Raw genomic sequence first — 17,823 nt, forward strand, 5'->3', positions numbered from 1 at the left:
TACTAAAATTCAAGCTGGTAAAATTTCCTACAAAATAGTTATTTGCATTTTTTGTGTAGGACTAACCATAAGCGAGATATAAGATTGAAAATAATTAATATTTAAAAAAGAAGTGCTTTAACAGAAAATGTCTTGTGATTTAAAATACACTTAATTTATTAGGTCCAATACATTATTAAAAAAAAAGGGGGTGACATATAAGTCACTGAAGTCTTCAGAGTCGATTTTAAATACTGCATTTTCGTCTTCGTCTCAAACATTGAAAACTGAATTACATTTTTGTTCTGAAACGGTAACAGTTTTTACTTTGGTTTTTTGCTTATATCTCGAAAACAGTTACTCCTATCAATTTTTATCTTTCTGTCAAAATTAAAGCTGATAAAATTTCCTACAAAATAGTTATTTGCATTTTTCTTGTAGGACCAACCATAAGCGAGTTATAGAGTTGGATATAAATAATATTTAACAAAAATTTGCTTTAAAATAAAATGTTTGAAAAACTGAAATTAAACTAATTTAATTGTGTCTAACACTTTAGTAGAGGAAAAAGAAGAAGACATAAAAGTCACTAAAGGTTTCAAAGTTGTCTTTAATCGTCATATTAATAACATTAACATTAATAATAATAATACTAATAGTACTAAATTTGCTTATATGCAAACGCTTAATTAAGGTAACAGTGTTTTGGTTTCTTGCTCATATCTCGAAAACAGTTACTCCTATCAATTTTTATCTTTTTACTAAAATTCAAGCTGATAAAATTTCCTACAAAATAGTTATTTGCATTTTTTATGTAGGACTAACCATAAGCGAGATATAAGATTGAAAATAATTAATATTTAAAAAAGAAGTGCTTTAACAGAAAATGTCTTGTGATTTAAAATACACTTAATTTATTAGGTCCAATACTTTATTAAAAAAAAAAGGGGGTGACATATAAGTCACTGAAGTCTTCAGAGTCGATATTAAATGCTGCATTTTCGTCTTCGTCTCAAACATTGAAAACTGAATTACATTTTTGTTCTGAAACGGTAACAGTTTTTACTTTGGTTTTTTGCTTATATCTCGAAAACAGTTACTCCTATCAATTTTTATCATTCTTTCAAAATTAAAGCTGATAACATTTCCTACAAAATAGTTATTTGCATTTTTCTTGTAGGACCAACCATAAGCGAGTTATAAAGTTGGATATAAATAATATTTAACAAAAACTTGCTTAAAAATAAAATGTTTGAAATACTGAAATTAAACTAAATTAATTGTGTCTAACACTTTAGTAGAGAAAAAAGAAAAAGACATAAAAGTCACCAAAGTCTTCAGAATCGTTTTTAGTCGTCATATTAATAACAATAACATTAATAATAATAATACTAATAGTACAAAATCTGCTTATATGCAAGCGCTTTATTAAGGTAACAGTTTTTTGGTTTCTTGCTTATATCTCGAAAACAGTTACTCCTATGAATTTTTGTCTTTCTTTCAAAATTAAAGCTGATAAAATATTCTACAAAATAGTTATTTGCATTTTTCTTGTAGGACCAACCATAAGCGAGTTATAGAGTTGGATATAAATAATATTCAACAAAAATTTGCTATAAAATAAAATGTTTGAAAAACTGAAATTAAACTAATTTAACTGTGTCTAACACTTTAGTAGAGAAAAAAGGAAAAGACATAAAAGTCACTAAAGGTTTCAGAGTTGTCTTTAGTTGTCATATTAATAACAATAACATTAATAATAATAATACTAATATTACTAAATTTGCTTATATGCAAACGCTTAATTAAGGTAACAGTGTTTTGGTTTCTTGCTTATATCTCGAAAACAGTTACTCCTATCAATTTTTATCTTTTTACTAAAATTCAAGCTGATAAAATTTCCTACAAAATAGTTATTTGCATTTTTCATGTAGGACTAACCATAAGCGAGATATATGATTGAAAATAATTAATATTTAAAAAAAAAGTGCTTTAACAGAAAATGTCTTGTGATTTAAAATACACTTAATTTATTGGGTCCAATACTTTATTAGAAGAAAAAGGAAGTGACATAAAAGTCACTGAAGTCTTCAGAGTCGTTTTTAAATGCTGCAGTTTCGTCTTCGTCTCAAACATTGAAAACCGAATTACATTTTTGTTCAGTAACAGTCACAGTTTTCTTATTGGTTTTTTGCTTATATCTCGAAAACAGTTACTCCTATCAATTTTTATCTTTCTTTCAAAATTAAAGCTGATAAAATTTCCTACAAAATAGTTATTTGCATTTTTCTTGTAGGACCAACCATAAGCGAGTTATAGAGTTGGATATAAATAATATTTAACAAAAATTTGCTTTAAAATAAAATGTTTGAAAAACTGAAATTAAACTAATTTAATTGTGTCTAACACTTTAGTAGAGGAAAAAGAAGAAGACATAAAAGTCACTAAAGGTTTCAAAGTTGTCTTTAATCGTCATATTAATAACAATAACATTAATAATAATAATACTAATAGTACTAAATTTGCTTATATGCAAACGCTTAATTAAGGTAACAGTGTTTTGGTTTCTTGCTCATATCTCGAAAACAGTTACTCCTATCAATTTTTATCTTTTTACTAAAATTCAAGCTGATAAAATTTCCTACAAAATAGTTATTTGCATTTTTTGTGTAGGACTAACCATAAGCGAGATATAAGATTGAAAATAATTAATATTTAAAAAAGAAGTGCTTTAACAGAAAATGTCTTGTGATTTAAAATACACTTAATTTATTAGGTCCAATACTTTATTAAAAAAAAAGGGGGTGACATATAAGTCACTGAAGTCTTCAGAGTCGATTTTAAATGCTGCATTTTCGTCTTCGTTTCAAACATTGAAAACTGAATTACATTTTTGTTCTGAAACGGTAACAGTTTTTACTTTGGTTTTTTGCTTATATTTCGAAAACAGTTACTCCTATCAATTTTTATCTTTCTTTCAAAATTAAAGCTGATAACATTTCCTACAAAATAGTTATTTGCATTTTTCTTGTAGGACCAACCATAAGCGAGTTATAAAGTTGGATATAAATAATATTTAACAAAAACTTGCTTAAAAATAAAATGTTTGAAATACTGAAATTAAACTAAATTAATTGTGTCTAACACTTTAGTAGAGAAAAAAGAAAAAGACATAAAAGTCACCAAAGTCTTCAGAATCGTTTTTAGTCGTCATATTAATAACAATAACATTAATAATAATAATACTAATAGTACTAAATCTGCTTATATGCAAGCGCTTTATTAAGGTAACAGTTTTTTGGTTTCTTGCTTATATCTCGATAACAGTTACTCCTATGAATTTTTGTCTTTCTTTCAAAATTAAAGCTGATAAAATATTCTACAAAATAGTTATTTGCATTTTTCTTGTAGGACCAACCATAAGCGAGTTATAGAGTTGGATATAAATAATATTTAACAAAAATTTGCTTTAAAATAAAATGTTTGAAAAACTGAAATTAAACTAATTTAACTGTGTCTAACACTTTAGTAGAGAAAAAAGGAAAAGACATAAAAGTCACTAAAGGTTTCAGAGTTGTCTTTAGTTGTCATATTAATAACAATAACATTAATAATAATAATACTAATAGTACTAAATTTGCTTATATGCAAACGCTTAATTAAGGTAACAGTGTTTTGGTTTCTTGCTTATATCTCGAAAACAGTTACTTCTATCAATTTTTATCTTTTTACTAAAATTCAAGCTGATAAAATTTCCTACAAAATAGTTATTTGCATTTTTCATGTAGGACTAACCATAAGCGAGATATATGATTGAAAATAATTAATATTTAAAAAAAAAGTGCTTTAACAGAAAATGTCTTGTGATTTAAAATACACTTAATTTATTGAGTCCAATACTTTATTAGAAGAAAAAGGAAGTGACATAAAAGTCACTGAAGTCTTCAGAGTCGTTTTTAAATGCTGCAGATTCGTCTTCGTCTCAAACATTGAAAACCGAATTACATTTTTGTTCAGTAACAGTCACAGTTTTCTTATTGGTTTTTTGCTTATATCTCGAAAACAGTTACTCCTATCAATTTTTATCTTTTTTTCAAAATTAAAGCTGATAAAATTTCCTACAAAATAGTTATTTTCATTTTTCTTGTAGGACCAACCATAAGCGAGTTATAGAGTTGGATATAAATAATATTTAACAAAAATTTGCTTTAAAATAAAATGTTTGAAAAACTGAAATTAAACTAATTTAATTGTGTCTAACACTTTAGTAGAGGAAAAAGAAGAAGACATAAAAGTCACTAAAGGTTTCAAAGTTGTCTTTAATCGTAATATTAATAACAATAACATTAATAATAATAATACTAATAGTACTAAATTTGCTAATATGCAAACGCTTAATTAAGGTAACAGTGTTTTGGTTTCTTGCTCATATCTCGAAAACAGTTACTCCTATCAACTTTTATCTTTTTACTAAAATTCAAGCTGATAAAATTTCCTACAAAATAATTATTTGCATTTTTTATGTAGGACTAACCATAAGCGAGATATAAGATTGAAAATAATTAATATTTAAAAAAGAAGTGCTTTAACAGAAAATGTCTTGTGATTTAAAATACACTTAATTTATTAGGTCCAATACTTTATTAGAAAAAAAGGGGGTGACATATAAGTCACTGAAGTCTTTAGAGTCGATTTTAAATGCTGCATTTTCGTCTTCGTCTCAAACATTGAAAACTGAATTACATTTTTGTTCTGAAACGGTAACAGTTTTTACTTTGGTTTTTTGCTTATATTTCGAAAACAGTTACTCCTATCAATTTTTATCTTTCTTTCAAAATTAAAGCTGATAACATTTCCTACAAAATAGTTATTTGCATTTTTCTTGTAGGACCAACCATAAGCGAGTTATAAAGTTGGATATAAATAATATTTAACAAAAACTTGCTTAAAAATAAAATGTTTGAAATACTGAAATTAAACTAAATTAATTGTGTCTAACACTTTAGTAGAGAAAAAAGAAAAAGACATAAAAGTCACCAAAGTCTTCAGAATCGTTTTTAGTCGTCATATTAATAACAATAACATTAATAATAATAATACTAATAGTACTAAATCTGCTTATATGCAAGCGCTTTATTAAGGTAACAGTTTTTTGGTTTCTTGCTTATATCTCGATAACAGTTACTCCTATGAATTTTTGTCTTTCTTTCAAAATTAAAGCTGATAAAATATTCTACAAAATAGTTATTTGCATTTTTCTTGTAGGACCAACCATAAGCGAGTTATAGAGTTGGATATAAATAATATTTAACAAAAATTTGCTTTAAAATAAAATGTTTGAAAAACTGAAATTAAACTAATTTAACTGTGTCTAACACTTTAGTAGAGAAAAAAGGAAAAGACATAAAAGTCACTAAAGGTTTCAGAGTTGTCTTTAGTTGTCATATTAATAACAATAACATTAATAATAATAATACTAATAGTACTAAATTTGCTTATATGCAAACGCTTAATTAAGGTAACAGTGTTTTGGTTTCTTGCTTATATCTCGAAAACAGTTACTTCTATCAATTTTTATCTTTTTACTAAAATTCAAGCTGATAAAATTTCCTACAAAATAGTTATTTGCATTTTTCATGTAGGACTAACCATAAGCGAGATATATGATTGAAAATAATTAATATTTAAAAAAAAAGTGCTTTAACAGAAAATGTCTTGTGATTTAAAATACACTTAATTTATTGAGTCCAATACTTTATTAGAAGAAAAAGGAAGTGACATAAAAGTCACTGAAGTCTTCAGAGTCGTTTTTAAATGCTGCAGATTCGTCTTCGTCTCAAACATTGAAAACCGAATTACATTTTTGTTCAGTAACAGTCACAGTTTTCTTATTGGTTTTTTGCTTATATCTCGAAAACAGTTACTCCTATCAATTTTTATCTTTTTTTCAAAATTAAAGCTGATAAAATTTCCTACAAAATAGTTATTTTCATTTTTCTTGTAGGACCAACCATAAGCGAGTTATAGAGTTGGATATAAATAATATTTAACAAAAATTTGCTTTAAAATAAAATGTTTGAAAAACTGAAATTAAACTAATTTAATTGTGTCTAACACTTTAGTAGAGGAAAAAGAAGAAGACATAAAAGTCACTAAAGGTTTCAAAGTTGTCTTTAATCGTAATATTAATAACAATAACATTAATAATAATAATACTAATAGTACTAAATTTGCTAATATGCAAACGCTTAATTAAGGTAACAGTGTTTTGGTTTCTTGCTCATATCTCGAAAACAGTTACTCCTATCAACTTTTATCTTTTTACTAAAATTCAAGCTGATAAAATTTCCTACAAAATAATTATTTGCATTTTTTATGTAGGACTAACCATAAGCGAGATATAAGATTGAAAATAATTAATATTTAAAAAAGAAGTGCTTTAACAGAAAATGTCTTGTGATTTAAAATACACTTAATTTATTAGGTCCAATACTTTATTAGAAAAAAAGGGGGTGACATATAAGTCACTGAAGTCTTTAGAGTCGATTTTAAATGCTGCATTTTCGTCTTCGTCTCAAACATTGAAAACTGAATTACATTTTTGTTCTGAAACGGTAACAGTTTTTACATTGGTTTTTTGCTTATATCTCGAAAACAGTTACTCCTATCAATTTTTATCTTTCTGTCAAAATTAAAGCTGATAAAATTTCCTACAAAATAGATATTTGCATTTTTCTTGTAGGATCAACCATAAGCGAGTTATAGAGTTGGATATAAATAATATTTAACAAAAATTTGCTTTAAAATAAAATGTTTGAAAAACTGAAATTAAACTAATTTAATTGTGTCTAACACTTTAGTAGAGGAAAAAGAAGAAGACATAAAAGTCACTAAAGGTTTCAAAGTTGTCTTTAATCGTCATATTAATAACAATAACATTAATAATAATAATACTAATAGTACTAAATTTGCTAATATGCAAACGCTTAATTAAGGTAACAGTGTTTTGGTTTCTTGCTCATATCTCGAAAACAGTTACTCCTATCAACTTTTATCTTTTTACTAAAATTCAAGCTAATAAAATTTCCTACAAAATAATTATTTGCATTTTTTATGTAGGACTAACCATAAGCGAGATATAAGATTGAAAATAATTAATATTTAAAAAAGAAGTGCTTTAACAGAAAATGTCTTGTGATTTAAAATACACTTAATTTATTAGGTCCAATACTTTATTAGAAAAAAAGGGGGTGACATATAAGTCACTGAAGTCTTCAGAGTCGATTTTAAATGCTGCATTTTCGTCTTCGTCTCAAACATTGAAAACTGAATTACATTTTTGTTCTGAAACGGTAACAGTTTTTCCATTGGTTTTTTGCTTATATCTCGAAAACAGTTACTCCTATCAATTTTTATCTTTCTGTCAAAATTAAAGCTGATAAAATTTCCTACAAAATAGATATTTGCATTTTTCTTGTAGGATCAACCATAAGCGAGTTATAGAGTTGGATATAAATAATATTTAACAAAAATTTGCTTTAAAATAAAATGTTTGAAAAACTGAAATTAAACTAATTTAATTGTGTCTAACACTTTAGTAGAGAAAAAAGAAAAAGACATAAAAGTCACCAAAGTCTTCAGAATCGTTTTTAGTCGTCATATTAATAACAATAACATTAATAATAATAATACTAATAGTACTAAATTTGCTTATATGCAAACGCTTAATTAAAGTAACAGTTTTTTGGTTTCTTGCTTATATCTCGAAAACAGTTACTCCAATCAATTTTTATCTTTTTTTCAAAATTAAAGCTGATAAAATTTCCTACAAAATAGTTATTTGCATTTTTTTGTAGGACCAACCATAAGCGAGTTATAGAGTTGGATATAAATAATCTTTAACAAAAATTTGCTTTAAAATAAAATATTTGAAAAACCGAAATTAAACTAAATTAAGACTAACACTTTAGTAGAGGAAAAACGAGAAGACATAAAAGTCACCAAAGTCTTGAGAGTCGTTTTTAGTCGTCATATTAATAACAATAACATTAATATTAATAATACTAATATTATTAAATTTGCTTATATGCAAGCGCTTAATTAAGGTAACAGTTTTTTGGTTTCTTGCTTATATCTCGAAAACAGTTACTCCTATCAATTTTTATCTTTTTACTAAAATTAAAGCTGATAAAATTTCCTACAAAATACTAATTTGCATTTTTCTTGTAGGACTAACCATAAGCGAGATATAAGTTTGAAAATAATTAATATTTAAAAAGAAGTGCTTTAACAGAAAATGTCTTGTGATTTAAAATACACTTAATTTAATGGGTCCAATACTTTATTAGAAAAAAAAGGAGGAGACATAAAAGTCACTGAAGTCTTCAGAGTCGAACATTGAAATCTGAATTACATTTTTGTTCAGTAACAGTTACAGTTTTTACATTGGTTTTTTGCTTATATCTCGAAAACAGTTACTCCTATCAATTTTTATCTTTCTGTCAAAATTAAAGCTGATAAAATTTCCTACAAAATAGATATTTGCATTTTTCTTGTAGGATCAACCATAAGCGAGTTATAGAGTTGGATATAAATAATATTTAACAAAAATTTGCTTTAAAATAAAATGTTTGAAAAACTGAAATTAAACTAATTTAATTGTGTCTAACACTTTAGTAGAGAAAAAAGAAAAAGACATAAAAGTCACCAAAGTCTTCAGAATCGTTTTTAGTCGTCATATTAATAACAATAACATTAATAATAATAATACTAATAGTACTAAATTTGCTTATATGCAAACGCTTAATTAAGGTAACAGTTTTTTGGTTTCTTGCTTATATCTCGAAAACAGTTACTCCAATCAATTTTTATCTTTTTTTCAAAATTAAAGCTGATAAAATTTCCTACAAAATAGTTATTTGCATTTTTTTGTAGGACCAACCATAAGCGAGTTATAGAGTTGGATATAAATAATCTTTAACAAAAATTTGCTTTAAAATAAAATGTTTGAAAAACCGAAATTAAACTAAATTAAGACTAACACTTTAGTAGAGGAAAAACGAGAAGACACAAAAGTCACCAAAGTCTTGAGAGTCGTTTTTAGTCGTCATATTAATAACAATAACATTAATATTAATAATACTAATATTATTAAATTTGCTTATATGCAAGCGCTTAATTAAGGTAACAGTTTTTTGGTTTCTTGCTTATATCTCGAAAACAGTTACTCCTATCAATTTTTATCTTTTTACTAAAATTAAAGCTGATAAAATTTCCTACAAAATACTAATTTGCATTTTTCTTGTAGGACTAACCATAAGCGAGATATAAGTTTGAAAATAATTAATATTTAAAAAGAAGTGCTTTAACAGAAAATGTCTTGTGATTTAAAATACACTTAATTTAATGGGTCCAATACTTTATTAGAAAAAAAAGGAGGAGACATAAAAGTCACTGAAGTCTTCAGAGTCGAACATTGAAATCTGAATTACATTTTTGTTCAGTAACAGTTACAGTTTTCTTATTGGTTTTTTGCTTATATCTCGAAAACAGTTACTCCTATCAATTTTTATCTTTTTTTCAAAATTAAAGCTGATAAACTTTTCTACAAAATAGTTATTCGCATTTTTTTTGTAGGACCAACCGTAAGCGAGTTATAGAGTTGGATATAAATAATCTTTAACAAAAATTTGCTTTAAAATAAAATGTTTGAAAAACCGAAATTAAACTAAATTAATTGTGTCTAACACTTTAGTAGAGGAAAAAGAAAAAGACATAAAAGTCACCAAAGTCTTCAGAGTTGTTTTTAGTACTAAATTTGCTTATATGCAAGCCCTTAATTAAGGTAAGAGTTTTTTGGTTTCTTGCTTATATCTCGAAAACAGTTACTCCTATCAATTTTTATCTTTTCACTAAAATTAAAGCTGATAAAATTTCCTACAAAATAGTTATTTGCATTTTTCATGTAGGACTAACCATAAGCGAGATATAAGTTTGAAAAAAAATTGATATTTAAAAAACAATGTGCTTTAACAGAAAATGTCTTGTGATTTAAAATACACATAATTTATTGGGTCCAATACTTTATTAGAAGAAAAAGGAGGTGACAGAAATGTCACTGAAGTTTTTAGAGTCGTTTGTAAATGATGCATTTTCGTCTTCGTCTCAAATATTGAAAACCGAATTACATTTTTGTTCAGTAACAGTCACAGTTTTCTTATTGGTTTTTTGCTTATATCTCGAAAACAGTTACTCCTATCAGTTTTTATTTTTTTTTTTAAATAAAGCTGATAAAATTTCCTACAAAATAATTATTTGCATTTTTCTTGTAGGACCAACCATAAGCGAGTTATAAAGTTGGATATAAATAATATTTAACAAAAACTTGCTTAAAAATTAAATGTTTGAAATACTGAAATTAAACTAAATTAATTGTGTCTAACACTTTAGTAGTGTTAAATATTATTTATATCCAACTCTATAACTCGCTTATGGTTGGTCCTACAAGAAAAATGCAAATAACTATTTTGTAGAATATTTTATCAGCATTAATTTTGAAAAAAAGACAAAAATTCATAGGAGTAACTGTTTTTGAGATATAAGCAAGAAACCAAAAAACTGTTACCTTAATAAAGCGCTTGCATATAAGCAGATTTAGTACTATTAGTATTATTATTATTAATGTTGTTGTTATTAATATGACGACTAAAAACGATTCTGAAGACTTTGGTAACTTTTATGTCTTTTTCTTTTTTCTCTACTAAAGTGTTAGACACAATTAATTTAGTTTAATTTCAGTATTTCAAACATTTAATTTTTAAGCAAGTTTTTGTTAAATGTTATTTATATCCAACTTTATAACTCGCTGATGGTTGGTCCTACAAGAAAAATGCAAATAACTATTTTGTAGGAAATTTTATCAGCTTTATTTTGAAAAAAAGATAAAAACTGATAGGAGTAATTGTTTTCGAGATATAAGCAAAAAACCAAAGTGAAAACTGTTACCGTTTCAGAACAAAAATGTAATTCGGTTTTCAATGTTTGAGACGAAGACGAAACTGCAGCATTTAAAAACGACTCTGAAGACTTCAGTGACTTTTATGTCACTTCCTTTTTCTTCTAATAAAGTATTGGACCCAATAAATTAAGTGTATTTTAAATCACAAGACATTTTCTGTTAAAGCACTTCTTTTTTAAATATTAATTATTTTCAATCTTATATCGCTTATGGTTAGTCCTACATAAAAAATGCAAGTAACTATTTTGTAGGAAATTTTATCAGCTTGAATTTTAGTAAAAAGATAAAAATTGATAGGAGTAACTGTTTTCGAGATATAAGCAAGAAACCAAAACACTGTTACCTTAATTAAGCGTTTGCATATAAGCAAATTTAGTACTATTAGTATTATTATTATTAATGTTATTGTTATTAATATGACAACTAAAGAAAACTCTGAAACCTTTAGTGACTTTTATGTCTTTTCCTTTTTTCTCTACTAAAGTGTTAGACACAGTTAAATTAGTTTAATTTCAGTTTTTCAAACATTTTATTTTAAAGCAAATTTTTGTTAAATATTATTTATATCCAACTCTATAACTCGCTTATGGTTGGTCCTACAAGAAAAATGCAAATAACTATTTTGTAGAATATTTTATCAGCTTTAATTTTGAAAGAAAGACAAAAATTCATAGGAGTAACTGTTTTCGAGATATAAGCAAGAAACCAAAAAACTGTTACCTTAATAAAGCGCTTGCATAGAAGCAGATTTAGTACTATTAGTATTATTATTATTAATGTTATTGTTATTAATATGACGACTAAAAACGATTCTGAAGACTTTGGTGACTTTTATGTCTTTTTCTTTTTTCTCTACTAAAGTGTTAGACACAATTAATTTAGTTTAATTTCAGTATTTCAAACATTTTATTTTTAAGCAAGTTTTTGTTAAATATTATTTATATCCAACTTTATAACTCGCTTATGGTTGGTCCTACAAGAAAAATGCAAATAACTATTTTGTAGGAAATGTTATCAGCTTTAATTTTGAAAGAAAGATAAAAATTGATAGGAGTAATTGTTTTCGAGATATAAGCAAAAAACAAATGTAAAAACTGTTACCGTTTCAGAACAAAAATCTAATTCAGTTTTCAATGTTTGAGACGAAGACGAAAATGCAGCATTTAAAATCGACTCTGAAGACTTCAGTGACTTATATGTCACCCCCTTTTTTTCTAATAAAGTATTGGACCTAATAAATTAAGTGTATTTTAAATCACAAGACATTTTCTGTTAAAGCACTTCTTTTTTAAATATTAATTATTTTCAATCTTATATCTCGCTTATAGTTAGTCCTACATAAAAAATGCAAATAATTATTTTGTAGGAAATTTTATCAGCTTGAATTTTAGTAAAAAGATAAAAGTTGATAGGAGTAACTGTTTTCGAGATATGAGCAAGAAACCAAAACACTGTTACCTTAATTAAGCGTTTGCATATTAGCAAATTTAGAACTATTAGTATTACTATTATTAATGTTATTGTTATTAATATGACGATTAAAGACAACTTTGAAACCTTTAGTGACTTTTATGTCTTCTTCTTTTTCCTCTACTAAAGTGTTAGACACAATTAAATTAGTTTAATTTCAGTTTTTCAAACATTTTATTTTAAAGCAAACTTTTGTTAAATATTATTTATATCCAACTCTATAACTCGCTTATGGTTGGTCGTACAAGAAAAATGCAAATAACTATTTTGTAGGAAATTTTATCAGCTTTAATTTTGAAAAAAAGATAAAAATTGATAGGAGTAACTGTTTTCGAGATATAAGCAAAAAACCAATAAGAAAACTGTGACTGTTACTGAACAAAAATGTAATTCGGTTTTCAATGTTTGAGACGAAGACGAAACTGCAGCATTTAAAAACGACTCTGAAGACTTCAGTGACTTTTATGTCACTTCCTTTTTCTTCTAATAAAGTATTGGACCCAATAAATTAAGTGTATTTTAAATCACAAGACATTTTCTGTTAAAGCACTTTTTTTTAAATATTAATTATTTTCAATCATATATCTCGCTTATGGTTAGTCCTACATGAAAAATGCAAATAACTATTTTGTAGGAAATTTTATCAGCTTGAATTTTAGTAAAAAGATAAAAATTTATAGGAGTAACTGTTTTCGAGATATAAGCAAGAAACCAAAACACTGTTACCTTAATTAAGCGTTTGCATATAAGCAAATTTAGAACTATTAGTATTATTATTATTAATGTTATTGTTATTAATATGACAACTAAAGACAACTCTGAAACCTTTAGTGACTTTTATGTCTTTTCGTTTTTTCTCTACTAAAGTGTTAGAAACAGTAAAATTAGTTTAATTTCAGTTTTTCAAACACTTTATTTTAAAGCAAATTTTTGTTAAATATTATTTATATCCAACTCTATAACTCGCTTATGGTTGGTCCTACAAGAAAAATGCAAATAACTATTTTGTAGAATATTTTATCAGCTTTAATTTTGAAAGAAAGACAAAAATTCATAGGAGTAACTGTTTTCGAGATATAAGCAAGAAACCAAAAAACTGTGACCTTAATAAAGCGCTTGCATATAAGCAGATTTAGTATTATTAGTATTATTATTATTAATGTTATTGTTATTAATATGACGACTAAAAACGATTCTGAAGACTTTGGTGACTTTTATGTCTTTTTCTTTTTTCTCTACTAAAGTGTTAGACACAATTAATTTAGTTTAATTTCAGTATTTCAAACATTTTATTTTTAAGCAAGTTTTTGTTAAATATTATTTATATCCAACTTTATAACTCGCTTATGGTTGGTCCTACAAGAAAAATGCAAATAATTATTTTGTAGGAAATGTTATCAGCTTTAATTTTGAAAAAAAAAATAAAAATTGATAGGAGTAACTGTTTTCGAGATATAAGCAAAAAACCAAAGTAAAAACTGTTACCGTTTCAGAACAAAAATGTAATTCAGTTTTCAATGTTTGAGACGAAGACGAAAATGCAGCATTTAAAATCGACTCTGAAGACTTCAGTGACTTATATGTCACCCCCTTTTTTTTTAATAAAGTATTGGACCTAATAAATTAAGTGTATTTTAAATCACAAGACATTTTCTGTTAAAGCACTTCTTTTTTAAATATTAATTATTTTCAATCTTATATCTCGCTTATGGTTAGTCCTACATAAAAAATGCAAATAACTATTTTGTAGGAAATTTTATCAGCTTAAATTTTAGTAAAAAAATAAAAATTGATACGAGTAACTGTTTTCGAGATATGAGCAAGAAACCAAAACACTGTTACCTTAATTAAGCGTTTGCATATAAGCAAATTTAGTACTATTAGTATTATTATTATTAATGTTATTGTTATTAATATGACGATTAAAGACAACTTTGAAACCTTTAGGGACTTTTATGTCTTCTTCTTTTTCCTCTACTAAAGTGTTAGACACAATTAAATTAGTTTAATTTCAGTTTTTCAAACATTTTATTTTAAAGCAAATTTTTGTTAAATATTATTTATATCCAACTCTATAACTCGCTTATGGTTGGTCCTACAAGAAAAATGCAAATAACTATTTTGTAGTAAATTTTATCAGCTTGAATTTTAGTAAAAAGATAAAAATTGATAGGAGTAACTGTTTTCGAGATATAAGCAAGAAACCAAAACATTGTTACCTTAATTAAGCGTTTGCATATAAGCAAATTTAGTACTATTAGTATTATTATTATTAATGTTATTGTTATTAATATGACAACTAAAGACAACTCTGAAACCTTTAGTGACTTTTATGTCTTTTCCTTTTTCCTCTACTAAAGTGTTAGACACAATTAAATTAGTTTAATTTCAGTTTTTCAAACATTTTATTTTAAAGCAAATTTTTGTTAAATATTATTTATATCCAACTCTATAACTCGTTTATGGTTGGTCCTACAAGAAAAATGCAAATAACTATTTTGTAGGAAATTTTATCAGCTTTAATTTTGAAAAAAAGACAAAAATTCATAGGAGTAACTGTTTTCGAGATATAAGCAAGAAACCAAAAAACTGTTACCTTAATAAAGCGCTTGCATATAAGCAGATTTAGTACTATTAGTATTATTATTATTAATGTTATTGTTATTAATATGACGACTAAAAACGATTCTGAAGACTTTGGTGACTTTTATGTCTTTTTCTTTTTTCTCTACTAAAGTGTTAGACTCAATTAATTTAGTTTAATTTCGGTTTTTCAAACATTTTATTTAAAGCAAATTTTTGTTAAATATTATTTATATCCAACTCTATAACTCGCTTATGGTTGGTCCTACAAGAAAAATGCAAACAACTATTTTGTAGGAAGCTTTATCAGCTTTAATTTTAAAAGAAAGATAAAAATTGATAGGAGTAACTGTTTTCGAGATATAAGCAAAAAACCAATAAGAAAACTGTGACTGTTACTGAACAAAAATGTAATTCGGTTTTCAATGTTTGAGACGAAGACGAAACTGCAGCATTTAAAAACGACTCTGAAGACTTCAGTGACTTTTATGTCACTTCCTTTTTCTTCTAATAAAGTATTGGACCCAATAAACTAAGTGTATTTTAAATCACAAGACATTTTCTGTTAAAGCACTTTTTTTTTAAATATTAATTATTTTCAATCATATATCTCGCTTATGGTTAGTCCTACATGAAAAATGCAAATAACTATTTTGTAGGAAATTTTATCAGCTTGAATTTTAGTAAAAAGATAAAACTTGATAGGAGTAACTGTTTTCGAGATATAAGCAAGAAACCAAAACACTGTTACCTTAATTAAGCGTTTGCATATAAGCAAATTTAGTACTATTAGTATTATTATTATTAATGTTATTGTTATTAATATGACCACTAAAGACAACTCTGAAACCTTTAGTGACTTTTATGTCTTTTCCTTTTTTCTCTACTAAAGTGTTAGACACAGTTAAATTAGTTTAATTTCAGTTTTTCAAACATTTTATTTTAAAGCAAATTTTTGTTAAATATTATTTATATCCAACTCTATAACTCGCTTATGGTTGGTCCTACAAGAAAAATGTAAATAACTATTTTGTAGAATATTTTATCAGCTTTAATTTTGAAAGAAAGACAAAAATTCATAGGAGTAACTGTTTTCGAGATATAAGCAAGAAACCAAAAAACTGTTACCTTAATAAAGCGCTTGCATATAAGCAGATTTAGTACTATTAGTATTATTATTATTGATGTTATTGTTATTAATATGACGACTAAAAACGATTCTGAAGACTTTGGTGACTTTTATGTCTTTTTCTTTTTTCTCTACTAAAGTGTTAAACACAATTAATTTAGTTTAATTTCAGTATTTCAAACATTTTATTTTTAAGCAAGTTTTTGTTAAATATTATTTATATCCAACTTTATAACTCGCTTATGGTTGGTCCTACAAGAAAAATGCAAATAACTATTTTGTAGGAAATGTTATCAGCTTTAATTTTGAAAAAAAGATAAAAATTGATAGGAGTAACTGTTTTCGAGATATAAGCAAAAAACCAAAGTAAAAACTGTTACCGTTTCAGGACAAAAATGTAATTCAGTTTTCAATGTTTGAGACGAAGACGAAAATGCAGCATTTAAAATCGACTCTGAAGATTTCAGTGACTTATATGTCACCCCCTTTTTTTTTTAATAAAGTATTGGACCTAATAAATTAAGTGTATTTTAAATCACAAGACATTTTCTGTTAAAGCACTTCTTTTTTAAATATTAATTATTTTCAATCTTATATCTCGCTTATGGTTAGTCCTACATAAAAAATGCAAATAACTATTTTGTAGGAAATTTTATCAGCTTGAATTTTAGTAAAAAGATAAAAATTGATAGGAGTAACTGTTTTCGAGATATGAGCAAGAAACCAAAACACTGTTACCTTAATTAAGCGTTTGCATATAAGCAAATTTAGTACTATTAGTATTATTATTATTAATGTTATTGTTATTAATATGACGATTAAAGACAACTTTGAAACCTTTAGTGACTTTTATGTCTTCTTCTTTTTCCTCTACTAAAGTGTTAGACACAATTAAATTAGTTTAATTTCAGTTTTTCAAACATTTTATTTTAAAGCAAATTTTTGTTAAATATTATTTATATCCAACTCTATAACTCGCTTATGGTTGGTCCTACAAGAAAAATGCAAATAACTATTTTGTAGGAAATTTTATCAGCTTTAATTTTGACAGAAAGATAAAAATTGATAGGAGAACTGTTTTTGAGATATAAGCAAAAAACCAATAAGAAAACTGTGACTGTTACTGAACAAAAATGTAATTCAGTTTTCAATGTTTGAGACGAATACGAAACTGCAGCATTTAAAAACGACTCTGAAGACTTCAGTGACTTTTATGTCACTTCCTTTTTCTTCTAATAAAGTATTGGACCTAATAAATTAAGTGTATTTTAAATCACAAGACATTTTCTGTTAAAGCACTTTTTTTTTAAATAATAATTATTTTCAATCATATATCTCGCTTATGGTTAGTCCTACATGAAAAATGCAAATAACTATTTTGTAGGAAATTTTATCAGCTTGAATTTTAGTAAAAAGATAAAAATTGATAGGAGTAACTGTTTTCGAGATATAAGCAAGAAACCAAAACACTGTTACCTTAATTAAGCGTTTGCATATAAGCAAATTTAGTACTATTAGTATTATTATTATTAATGTTATTGTTATTAATATGACAACTAAAGACAACTCTGAAACCTTTAGTGACTTTTATGTCTTTTTCTTTTTCCTCTACTAAAGTGTTAGACTCAATTAATTTAGTTTAATT

The sequence above is a fragment of the Tribolium castaneum genome, chromosome 3, assembly GCF_031307605.1.
Source record: "Tribolium castaneum strain GA2 chromosome 3, icTriCast1.1, whole genome shotgun sequence".
Classification (NCBI taxonomy): Eukaryota; Metazoa; Arthropoda; class Insecta; order Coleoptera; family Tenebrionidae; genus Tribolium; species Tribolium castaneum.